Raw genomic sequence first — 12,997 nt, 5'->3', positions numbered from 1 at the left:
ATCATAGTAAACCTAAATATGTATCACTATAAATCACTCTTAAGTATATATCTTTGAGGCACTAACTTGTGCATTATTCCTGCCCAAAATGTAGTTTTCCAGAGGGATGCTTTAAGTCCAGAATTTCCTCAAGAAGCATAAACAGTAAAGACTTCCCAATATTTTCAAATATATCTCTTGAATTCTCCTCTTTCTAAAGTTTATGTGTCGGCCTTTCTAATAGTGTTACTGACCAGACTATCTAATCACCTTTGTACAGAAAGATCTTCTAAAACTTGCCACAATTTCACTATTTCTAATCTTGAAGAGCTTAACAGAAATTCTACTAGGTCTGTTTGGCAGTTTCTTTTCATTTTCAAATAAGGATATTAACAATTCACTGATTTTATAATACTGTATAATGTTTATCCTAACCTCTGGCTTTTCCAGTTTATTTATTTTTCTCAAAAAGTAACTATTTTCAGACAGTTTACTCAGATATACCACTAACGCCTATTTTAACAATCTTTTCAACATAACTTTAACACATCCTCATTAATATTTATCTAATTTTAACTGCCATTCATGAATAATTATAATACATTTTGTTTAACCTGGGCAGGTACTGATTGATAGGGTAGAATTCTCCAAACTGAATTATGCTGTTTAAACAACTTAAAATGAACAGAAATGTGAAAGTGCTGATGCTATGACTTTTTATGATTTAATCACTTGGATCAAGAGATACAGCTCTGTGGTAGACATGGTATACCCTCTCAAAATGTTTGACCATAATTGTCATTGTTATTACAGAGTGGTGAGAACAAAATGGGACATGAGGGTGTGTGGCTATGGGTCTCTTAAGATGGTGAATTAGTGATTTCCTATACAGGACTGGACTACATTTCTCCAAAACTCTAGTAGAATCATAGAATCATAGAGTTGGAAGAGACCAGCAGGACCATCCAGGAAAGGCACAATCAAAGCACCCCTGACAGGTGGCCATCCAGCCTCTGCTTGAAAACCTCAAGGAGACTCCAACACACTCTAGGACAGCATATTCCACTACTGAACACTTGTCCTCAGGAAATTCTTCCTAATATTTAGGTGGAGTAAGTATACACAACGTATAGAAAGCACTGTGAGGGAACTGTATAAGTTCCAGCTCATTTTGTTAGGCTGTCTCACCCACAGCTTGAGAATAGCCATTTTTCTGTTAGTTTTATGAGGGTGGAGCTTAAGAAAACCCTTTCTGGTTTGAAGCAGTAAGTCGGCCCGCCCCTTTACCCAGAGAAAGGGAACCATCTTTAGTTTAGGGTTATTACCACCAGGGAATCTTGGAAGCAAGATGTGTCTATAGTTGGTCTCAGTGAGATCCAGGTTTGGACAAGCCATTTTAAGCCAATACTGCTACTATTCTGGGAACTTATACACTATACTAACCTATAACTAGTCCGTGACAGCCTGTGGAGTTTCCAGCGCCTTTAGCAAGGTGCCAGGTCTCAACAGGAGAGACCTGCTCTCTCAACCTGATCACCTTGGGCATTGAGCGCCCCAGAGGCCCCTCTACCAGAGAAAGAGAGTAAGGGAAACTTTAATCTGTCCTTTGTATCATCCACGAACAGTGACTTCAAGAACGACGAGTTACCTTCAAACTTTAAGTATAGATTTTTCTGTGGGGAAATCAAAATAGTGCCTGGGTAGAGATAGGCCCAAAACCAATTAATAAATCATTACTGTTTCATGAAAACAATAGAGTAGACATTGATTCTGTGAGGTTCCTTGCTCAAACAGAAAGGCAAACCAGCATCCTCCAAGCTAATAGAAAGTTAAGGCACATTAGCGCTAAATACATTTAAAGCAGCTTAGGTGAGACAGCACAAGCACCATTTGGAGGATAAAATATCCACCATGCCTATTCTAAATACGACAAAATGGGATGATGATGATGATGATGATAATAATAATAATAATAATAACAACTTAATTTTTCTATCCCATCTCCATCTCTCTGCAGGGACTCAGGGTGACTAACACAGGGCCAAGCCCCTCTCCCCAAAAAAACAAATAGTAAGCAAAGTAAAATACATGTAGAAACAGCATCTTCAACCAGATAAAACACATTAAAACCAAAGTATTACAACATAATAACAATACCAGTAAGAACCAATTTAAAACATAGAATGAAGATATAAAAGGGTGGCTTGTTATAGTTGAATCCCTCTATGTTATTTCCTATAGTGATCCTATTATAAAGTTTGTGGCATGCCAAAAATCATGCTAGTAGGTTTCCGTGGCTGAGCATGGATTTAGGCCCTGGCTTCCAGAGTAACAGCCCAATGCGCAAACAACTATACTACACTTGCTCTATAAACGGGATGGCATCACATCTTAATTGCAAATTCCTAAGAGTTTTACAACATTCTCTAATCCAGTTTTCCCATCCATCAAGAGATTGTATTGTTTGCCTGATATAAGAGTGACAAGAATACAAAGAATCAAGTGAATGTTTTAAGTTGGTACTGAATGTTTAAGTACAGAAAGGATAGTTCTAGAGACAGGAGATTAAATGTTGACACACATGCCAGTCTGACATCTTGTTAGACTGATTTCATAGCAATTTGCATACATGATAACAGCTAAAATGTGGTTCCAAATTCTGTTCAGGGCCTTACTTTGCTCTTCCCTACTAGAGAGAGTGGCTTTTTGCTGCAGAAATAAACAACTGCCTTGTGCCTTCTATGCTTCCTTGCTTGATTTGAACCAGCAGCTAAACAATGAATCCTGACTCATGCCACAACAAGTGAGAACTCTGTGCTGGTGGGACAAAATGTTATCACTGGTTTGGTGCTGTCTGAATACCAGAATTATGTTTCCGAACTATGGAAAGACAGAAAGAACTAACAAAGAATATGTCAAACACACATCTCTTGTCATGAAGTAACCATGTCACCACAGACTGGAATGTCTCTAATATACAAAATTTGTGGAAACCTTCTTAAAGCCCTTCAGGTGTGTTAATCTACAGTTCCAGCATTTCCTAGTTAACTGCCCAATACTGATGCAAAAAACAAATCAAACCTAACAGAAGGCATGAAACTACTTGGCAGAGGCTTCTTGGAGAGGATCAGTCCAGCAATGTGTCAATGACACCCACTTCTATTTCCAATTTCTATCTAAATTTGATAAAAGCTGATTCAGTTCTCAATTAGTGGTCCAGCAGGGCATCTGGATACCACCACCCCTGTGCAGGAAAGCATGGATGTTGGGCTGGTGTGTGGACTGTAATGCAAATCAGCCCAAATTAAAGTGCTGTCTGGAACTGCCCCCAGTCTGCAATCCTGCCATCATTGGCAGCCACATCTGAAACTACAGCAGCAGGACCTCAGGTTTTAAAGCACAAATAACTGAAAACATAAATAGCCTAATATAATGGAGCCTAGTTTCTGAGTGTTAACAGTTTTTGTTTTTAATGAAACTGTGTCCCCAGTTTCCATTTCTTGATGAAGAAAGCAAATCTACACCCTTTATGTATCCGTGCAGGAAAATCCACATCTACTCCCCATACTTTTATTTATATGCTATGTTTTCTAGTGGTAAATTTATGTGCCTGATGCTGGAGGAAAGATAGAAATATCTAAAGATGCATACATTTAAAATGGTCTGATAACCATGACATTTTCTAAATAAATGTACCAAACAGGAGACCTTTGCAGAATCCTTCCTCAAATAAACAGATTAGTATAAGATCTCAGAGTCCAAAGCAAGAAGCAGAAATGACACCCCCTAGCTTTAACCATCACCTGTTTTCCAAAATATATCCCCATGGCAATGTTTCTCCATTCAGAAATCTGGTGATATATATGGGAAGATGCAGACAGTTACTTTTATATACATGGGAGTTAGTGTGCCTTTCTCCATTGTGCCTGCTCTCTGTTTTTGACAGAGTGGTGGTCCAGAAAGTACAGAATCAATCTGTATGGGTGGGATCCGAAATCCACTCTTGAGGCCATCCCAAATTTTCATTTGCACTATGCTAGCCAGAACTCTTTGTGTAAACCTGTATAATCTGAGATAGAACAGGGACAGCCACAGAAAATGGGTAGCAATTTAAGCTGCAGCCTCATTAACAGGCAAGAAGGGGTGAAATATAGATTCCCCAGGAGGCTTTGCAGAGAAAGAGAGAATGATTTACTGCAGCTTCTAGGACCATGGGCTATTCAAACAAAGCTTTCCTAATGAAATGCAGATAGCCACTAGAAGCATGTCCTCTGATTCTCATTTCAAGCTTTAATACTACTTTTCTGCAGTTACATTCATAACTGTATATTTGGCTCATAAATAATCGCATGTTACAGCAGGTTTGTAGTTCCAGCCATTTTCACTTACAGCAATACTAAAGAGAACATTACCATAGGATTTTGTTGATGAGTTTGCCATTGTCTCCCTTCTAAGGCTTTGACCTGTGCAAGGTCACACAGTGTGTTTCCATTATCATGTAATGGCTTTTTCAGGATTGTAGTCAAACCGTTGCACCATGCTGCCTATGGCAGGTAAGTTAGACTCTATTTCTGAAAGACTTCAAACAACAGTGATATACAGTGGACCCTTGATATCCGCTGGCGTTTGGTACCAGGACCTTTCATAGATAGCAAAATTATGTACAATGGCACAGTAAAATTGTGTCTTTCACATAAAATAACAAAATCAAGGCTTGATTTTGACTTTTTAAAAAAATCATGCAATGGATGGTGAATGCAGTATCTCTGGATACAAAATTTCAACTGTATTGGGAAAAATCTGGTTCCTTTTTTCCTTTTAGGATGGGGGAAAATTAACTTACAGCGGTATATTTGGACAGGAAGACTAGCAGCAAATTTTGTATATTCCTTTTGTGGATTCTTTTGTGAAGATTTTTTATATATATATATATATATATATATATATATATATATATATATATGGATGATGTGATTCTAATACTGAATGTAATTGTTTTTAAATGCTTTAATTGTTTAATATGTATTAATTTTAAAATTTTAATTGTTTTTAAGTCATTGTTTGTATGTTTTTAAGGCATCTAATGGTTGCCATATGTAAGTTGCTTGAGTCCCCTTCGGAGTGGAGAAAGACGGGGTAGAAATAAAGTAAATAAATAAGTCATCCATTGGGTGCTGCATACTACTTAATTTTTTTAACAAGCTGTGTGGTAGAAAACCACACATCATGTTTACTCAGATATAAGACCCAACACTTTCAATGACATTTAACTCCATGTAAATACACGATTACCAGCTCGCAACCTTTAAAAGGTTAGTTCACTATCTTCACTATCAAAACATATATCACTGCCACTCCTGTGCTTTATGGTAGCACAAAATCACTTTCGGGAGATTGAGCAGGGGAGTGAAAAAGAGGGCGAGAAAAGCTGCCATGAAGACACTTTTATTATAATTGCTTTCAATTATGTTTTATCTTATTCAATATTTGTGAACATACTATAATAACTGAGTATAGTGCAGAGGTTCAGATTGTGATCAACAAAATCTGGTTCAACCATGGCATTTACTCAGTAACCATCTGTCATCCTTGCAGGGCTCTTGTGAGTATGAAATGAGAAAACTTTGTCTATGTATCTGCCTTGAGATTATAGCAGTAAGGCTGAAATACCAAAATAAATACGTAAATAAACAATGAATTATTATGGATAAAATATCAGCCACACAAAGGGCTTCTCAAAAGAGAGTGGAATGGTTTCTAAAGGCAGTCATCACAATAAAACTTTTTGTAATTTAGCACTTTAATGGATTTTATAGATGAGAATTCTTCCCTCTGCCATCACATTTTTTAAAAAGCCCAAAACTGATGACCGTGGCGCCAGCTTTCAAATTGATTTGAACCCGCAGCGGAGAGTTCCGCAGATCCATCACCAAAAGGAACGGAGCGGGACCGCAGCAGACTATTATTAAAAGATCTTTTTTCTTCACTTTCCCCTTCCCTGAACTATGTAACAAATCCCCCCAATAAAAGTACATTCATTTTTAACAGTAACACTCTCTATCTGGTTATTTTGTGTCTTTCTCTGACTCCTTCTTTTGCACGCAATCCCCCCCCCTCTCTCTCTCTAACCCGTCCGACCTTTAAACCCTGGCGGAGGCTTCCCCGCCATAGGTTAATACGGCAGACGATACAAATTGGCTCATATCTTTATCAAAATTACCCCTAGCACGCTCTTCTTTTAGTCCTAACCCTTCCTAAGGCTCCTGACCCAAGGACCACCAGCGGAACCAAAATCGGTCCAGTTCTCGGCACCTCATCAGCTGACTGTCAAACGGAACCGACTGCTCTTTTCAAGCCAGACTGCTCTTTTCCAGCCTTATCCCGGACTTTCCTCTCCCCGCGACCCGCGGGATGGTTTTAAGAGATCACTGGTCCCTTTCTGTGAACTGTGGATGGGGGATCGCTCTCCCGCTGGGGAGACACAGTTCTCCAAGGACCTTCACCCTCTCTACAGCGGCCAGGAGGGTGCCTGGACGGGCGCCCTCCACGTTTCATTCACACCTTCATAATTTTATGAATGAGAAGAACACTCTTCCCCAGACCTACCCCTGAACTTATGAAATCCTATACTTCCAAAGACTGCAACCCACATGTATCTCTTCCCCATGCTATTTCTATGAATTCCTTCCACCACAGATGAACTCTTTTCCCAATGTATCCGTGAATTTTCATATTCTATGTACCTGGACACCCTCATGAATCACTGTTGTATGAATTTCTAATCGTTGGGCTAACTTCATGAATTGTAAAATCATGCTGCTAAAACTCCACTTTTATGAATTTCCATATTGGGTTCCCCAGATGTTATGAACTTCGTTCTTATCAAATATTTTCAATTGTTTATATCATTCATGATTCCCCTTTATGCAATGTAACTCACTTTTATGGATTCTCCCTTATTTCCATGAAATCTATCTGTCTGCCTATATGTATTTGTACTCTTTGGGATCCCCGGAAAATATGTATTTTTCCCAGCAGGGTTTATATTCCAACTTTATTTTATTTTTCATTTTATTTCATATAATTGTCAAGTCATGAAATCAAATAGGAAATATTTTGAACTCAACCTGAACCCCAGAACCTATCCCATTTCCTATGACCCAGGCTTCCCTTCCCAAAAACAAAAGGATAATCTGCCACCGCTTAACCCAATCAAATTCAGATTGCATGGACAATATAGGGCTTGAGTCGCCGAATTCGGAGTGTTGTCCTAAAGGTGATTCGCCTCAAGGCAAACATTGTCATATCTCACCCAAAGGAAAAACCAGGACACCTCAGGAAGGCGCCCTGCAGAGCCTGTCAATATGGCTCATCACCACCCATCTCTACTTCCACCTCTGACACCCCAAGGCATATCAAAAATCTGTATACGTGACAGAAACCCGGACATCCTTGATTGCTGCCATTAATCCCTTTAGAAATCGGTCTAGCAGGAATTAATCCGATATTTCCTGCCCTGTCACTTCATTGTTTCAATAACTCCCGCCTTCTCCTTCCTGATTGGCTCGAGTAGAGACAAAAAGCAGCTCCCTATTGGGCCAACAGAGCAAGGCGGGAAACGAAAGCCCGCCTCGTTCAACCTTCTAGCCTATCAGCGATCAGATGGGCGGGGGAGCGGGGCGGGAAATTCAAAGGGCTGTCAGACTGAAACTTTGTATAAATATGGCTTTATTTTGATTATGTGGTACCCTAGTAGACTGAATGATCGCTACTAGAGTCCTTTTCAGCTGAATTGCTCAATAAAGACTCCTTGGCGGATTTTCCTTCAACTTTGGCGGACCTTCTTCATTTCGGCTTCAGGTTGTATTGCGGCTCATATTTTCCTATTGGCTCCGCCAAGGTCCGTTCTCTCAGGACCGGATCGGCTCTCTCCTTAAGGGCCCGATCCCCTAAAATGCGGTCGACAACAAAACTACCTAACAGATTTTTAAAAACTGCCTCCACAGCATACATCGTTGATTTATACATGAGACATATATTACCTTTTCTACAATGCAATTCATTATTCATGCCACACTACACAAGCTATCTTCTAAAAAGGCAGGTGGATTTTCCTGGGAAGATTACAAAAAAAAATCAAACAAGCAAGAATGGAAACTGAATGCTCCCTTATTGCTCCAGGGAGAAAATAAGCCCAGGTAGATGGGGGAGGTGGGGAGAAAACAGCTGTAAGCAAGGAAGGAACTACCTACCTGCTTACCTTCAGTTTGCCTGTGGTCTTGTGGGCTGAAATGGGCCTTCTGTATCATTTATGTGACCCTTCAGATGCTAGACTACAACTCCATCACTAGATATCATGACTAGAGCTGATGGGAGTTCTGATACAGTAACATCTGGAATGCTGCAGCTTGTTGTGTTTGGTCAGGATAGTGAGGTCTGGGTTTAGATACAAGGCTTGTGAATGGGATGCTTGACTTTCAAATGTCCTTTAACCTTTCCCCAATCTCAGAACCACAAAAGTGCTGTTGGGTTACAATTCCCATTATCCCCAGTCTGCATGGTGGACAATCAAAAGTGACGGGAGTGTTCGTCATGTCAGAAGCAGATTGAGAACATACTGCAAGTTGCTTCTGGTGTGAGAGAATCGGCCATCTACAAAGACATTGCCCAGGGGACACCTGGATGTGTCACCATCCTGTGGGAGGCTTCTCTCATGTTCCTGCATGGGAAGCTAGGACTGACAGATGAGAACTCACCCCATCTCATGGATTCGAACTGCTCACCTTCAGTGATGGGATTTGTCATCCAATAACAATTGGGGACCCAAACTGGGCACTATGTAAAATAATATTTACAGTAGAGTCTCACTTATGCAACACTCACTTATCCAATGTTCTGGATTATCCAACACATTTTTGTAGACAATGTTTTCAATATATCGTGATATTTTGGTGCTAAATTCGTAAATACAGTAATTACTACATAGCATTACTATGTATTGAACTACTTTTTCTGTCAAATTTGTTGTATAACATGATGTTTTGGTGCTTAATTTGTAAAATCATAACCTAATTTGATGTTTAATAGGCTTTTCCTTAATCCCTCCTTATTATTCAACATATTCGCTTATCCAACGTTCTGCTGGCCTGTTTATGTTGGATAAGTGAGACTCTACTGCAGTTGGCCCTGTGCATCCAGGGATTCTCTGTTCATTGACTCATGGCCAGGGTGAAGACAACTACGTATAAGGTTGCTGTAGACCTCTGATGACCCGCTGTATTTCATGGGTTTCTCTGAGGCAAGGAATATTCAGAGGAGGGTTGCTGTGAGTTTTCCGGGCTGTATGGTCATGTTCCAGAAGCATTTTCTCCTGACATTTCACCCACATCTATGGCAGTCATCCTCTGAGGTTGTGGGGTCTCTTGGCAACTAGGCAAGTGGGGTTTATATATCTTTAGAGAGAAAGAGCTCTTGTCTGTTTGAGACAAGTGTGAATGTTGCAATTGGCCAGCTTGATTAGCATTGAATGGCCTTGAAGATTCAAAGCCTGGCCGCTTCCTGCCTGAGGGAATCCTCAGTTGGAGGTGATTTGCCATTGCCTTCCTCTGAAATATAGCCTAAAACAGTGGTAGGTAAACACCCTCAACATCCGCCTTCTTAAGGGCTACAGCTCTATACTCTTGTGGCCAGCTGTTTCAAAGGCCAAGGGGAGAGAACAAGGAGGTCAATTCCTCACCTCCAGCCATGCCATCTCTTCTCCACCCTTCCCACCACTACCGGGAGCGCAATCTAAGGAGCCAGAGTGCGGGTCTTCTCCCCTTGTCACCACAGCAAGAGGGTGGCGGCGCAAATGCCTCTCTGCCCTTCCTTCCCCGCCCTCCTGGGTGGCTTTCCCTCGTCCAAGGGCGGGTGGGGATGGGGAAGCTCTCTCGGAATCGCCCTGGCTCATATGCTTCCAGTCGGGAAGCAGAAACTTCCAGGAAACGCCACGCTTCAAGAAGAGGCGCTGGCGAAAGTCTTCTCCTGCCCGAAGCAGATGGACCCCTGAGCTTTCAGGGCTCACGGAAAGAAAGGGGCAGCCTTAAAGGATCGGGAGCAGGGGAGAGGCACAAAAAGCCCAGTCGCAGAAAACAAAAAAGACTGAGAAACTGCAAGTCGCTTCTGGTGTGCAAGGACGTTACCCTGGGGACGCCAGGATGTTTGATGTTTTTACCATCCTTGTGGGAGGCTTCTCTCATGTTCCCGCATGGAGAACTGGAGCTGACAGAGGGAACTCACCCGCTCTCCCCGGATTCGAACCGTCGGCCTGCCGGTCAGCAGTCCTGCCGGCGCAATAGTTTAACCCAGGTATGGGCAAGCCTAGGCTCTCCAGGTGTTTTGGACTCCTACCGGCTGTTAGGAATGGTGGGAGTTGAAGTCCAAAACACCTGGAGGGCCCAAGTTTGCCCAGGCCTGGTTTAACCCATTGCGCCACCGGGGCAATGAAGGATCAAGCCATGGAAGAGAGACTATGGAGCCCGTAAACCGTACACATCAATATGGGCTTTGGAACTGGCCGCCCTTTCCCTGATGAGGGTGCCCGGGATTCAAGCACCTCCTGCCGTCCTTAATCCCCCTTTTTCTGCACCCCTTTTTCTTCCCCAAGGCTGTCACTTGGGATAGTTGGGGTTTCCACCAGCATTCCCATTCCCTGGAAATCCCAGGGAGGCTCGGAAGGTCAACCCGCCCCCAGTCCCGTTCTCACCACGTTTGAGAAAGGCAACCCCCTCCCCATCATCTCGGGAGGTCCCTGTGTCGGGGAGCGAGGACTTTGGGGTGCGGGGTCCCCAACAGGAGCCCTCCTCCCGCCCTGAAGCCCTGAAGCCCTGGCCCGAGGAGGAGGGAAGGCTGCGGGATGCGCTCGCCTTCCTTGCGGCGCCTCACTCGGATCTCTTCAAGGCTCAGAGGAAGTTTCGGGTTACTGCAAGACCAGAAAGTTGGGGACTGAAGGGGAATTTCCGTGGGGAGAAGCAGAGCGAGGATCGGGAGAGCCATGCCCTCCTCCCCGAGAGGAGCTGGAGCCAGAAAATGTCATGGAGGGGAGCAGGAGGATTGCTGAGCGGGGGAAAGGACCTTTGGCCAAATGCCTCGTTGGGGGAAAGCAGCGGCGTCGTTGTCACCCTCCGCGCCTCTTACCTGGCCGGAGTTTGGCGCAGCGCTAATGGCCCGCGAAGTCTGCAGAGGAGCAGGAGCGCCGCGCCAAGAGGAGAGCTCCCTTCCCGCCTTCCTTCAGCTTGGCTTGCTTTCGGGAGGGGAGGGGAGGGGAGGGGGGCGGCCGCAGCAGTCATTCAAGCCCAGCCCCACGTGCTCCGGCCGCCAAGGGTCCGCCAAGGAGGCCGAGGGCGGCGATGGGCTGCGTCCCCGCTCGCTGCCTGGGCTCGGAGGCGCGGGAGGAGGCCGGAGCCGGAGGAGGAGCGCCGCCGCGTCCCCTGCAATGCCTGGAGTCGAGCTGGCTCCTCGGCGCGCCCGCCCACGCCCCCCTCCCGCCTCTCTTCTCGAGGTCAAGGGAGGAGGTGTGGCGAGGAAGAGGAGGATGAGGATGGGGAGAGGAAGGCGCCCGCCAGCCTCTCCTGCTCATCTCCCCCCTCCCGAGCCCCTGCTGCAGCGAAGACAGGGGCGGACTTCAAGGCTGCACAAGGGCACGGCCACCTTTACGCGCCTCGCAGGGGCCCCTTCAGCCCCAGAGCCATGGAGAGAGAGAGAAAAAAAACGCCAGAGAGGACGAAGCGACCCCTTGCTTGGCTCCCAGCCCACCGCCTCTCCCAGCCATGTGCAAGAACATCCAGGCAAAAGAAGGGTGCATGCGGCGTCCCCCCCCCCCCCGCCCAACTATTTCCCCAGAGCGAGGAGGGGATGCTGCTGTGCCAGGGTCACCTTGCCAGAAGGGCTCCAACTCTGTTCCTATTCTAGGCATGAAGTGTCAGTTGGGTTCCCCAAGGCAAAGAAATACATATAGACCAGTGGTTCCCAACCTTTTTTTTTTTTTTTTGACCAAGGACCACTCTCCAACATGAGTACCAAAAGGGTTAAAAAGGTAAAGGTTTCCCCTGTCATTAAAGTCCAGTTCTGACCGACTCTGGGGGTTGGTGCTCATCTCCATTTCTAAGCCGAAGAGCCGGCGTTGTCCATAGACATCTCCAGGTCATGTGGCTGGCATGACCTCATGGAGCGCCGTTACCTTCCCGCCGGAGCAGTACCTATTGATCTACTCACATTTGCATGTTTTCGAACTGCTAGGTTGGCAGGAGCTGGGGCTAACAGTGGGCGCTCATTCCGCTCCCGGGATTTTAACCTGGCACCTTTTGGTCTGCAAGTTCAGCAGCTCAGCGCATTAATGCACTGTGCCACATCTGTTTTTGGTCAACTTTAGATTCAGTTTGGTTATTTGGGGTGCTGATTCAGAAAACTGCATTGGATAGTCCACATCAGCTTTAGTTTCTGATACAGAACAAATGCCATCCAACAGTCGCCATCTGCTCGCCCACAGAAAACCATATTTAAGCTACAGCAGATGTGGACAAAGCCAGAAAAAAAATGGGAGGGGGGGGGGTTGAAACTTTTAAAAGTGAATCTTGAAGAGTAGTTCCATAATACAAAATAATTTAGAAATCAGGCTTCATCGATAAACTTCAGTGGGCACTCAAGACAGATAAACTTCAGTGGACACTCATGGGGATTTGGTTAACCAGTTTAAATGCATGAGTAAACCAGTTTTTTTAAAACCTGAAAAATTTTGGAAGGGGGGGTTCAACCCCTAACACCCCCCCCCCTTCTTGGCTACAGCCCTGGGTGTGGTCTATCCAATGCAATTTTCTGAACCAGCACCCCCAAATAACAGGCCTAAAAACAAAGACACCAAGGCACTCCCTCTTCCAGGTGTTACATGGAATGGCTTCGCTGAGGGGAAGGGAGGAGGAGGAGGAGAAGCGGCAGTCAAGAGGCTTGTTGTAGCACCTTTCTTGGGTAATCAGCCTCTCCC

General features: G+C 44.4%; 1 protein-coding gene across 2 annotated transcripts in view; it reads right to left on the bottom strand.

Moving 5' to 3' along the window:
* The window catches only part of syt12 (synaptotagmin 12), a 72,450-nt gene extending 60,857 nt beyond the window's left edge, over positions 1 to 11,593 (bottom strand). Inside the window, exon 1 of one of the 2 annotated variants that reach the window (XM_003214791.4) lies at positions 11,155 to 11,593. The gene's annotated coding sequence lies outside the window, so the exon portion shown is untranslated. The remainder of the gene's footprint in view (positions 1 to 11,154) is intronic. The other variant, XM_062967524.1, reaches the window with a different exon arrangement.
* Between the last annotated feature and the right edge of the window lie 1,404 nt (positions 11,594 to 12,997).

This window comes from Anolis carolinensis, chromosome 1, assembly GCF_035594765.1.
Source record: "Anolis carolinensis isolate JA03-04 chromosome 1, rAnoCar3.1.pri, whole genome shotgun sequence".
Lineage (NCBI taxonomy): Eukaryota > Metazoa > Chordata > Lepidosauria > Squamata > Dactyloidae > Anolis > Anolis carolinensis.
The sequence above is the reverse complement of the archived record's forward strand: the minus strand, read 5'-3'. Positions and strand labels throughout refer to the sequence as shown.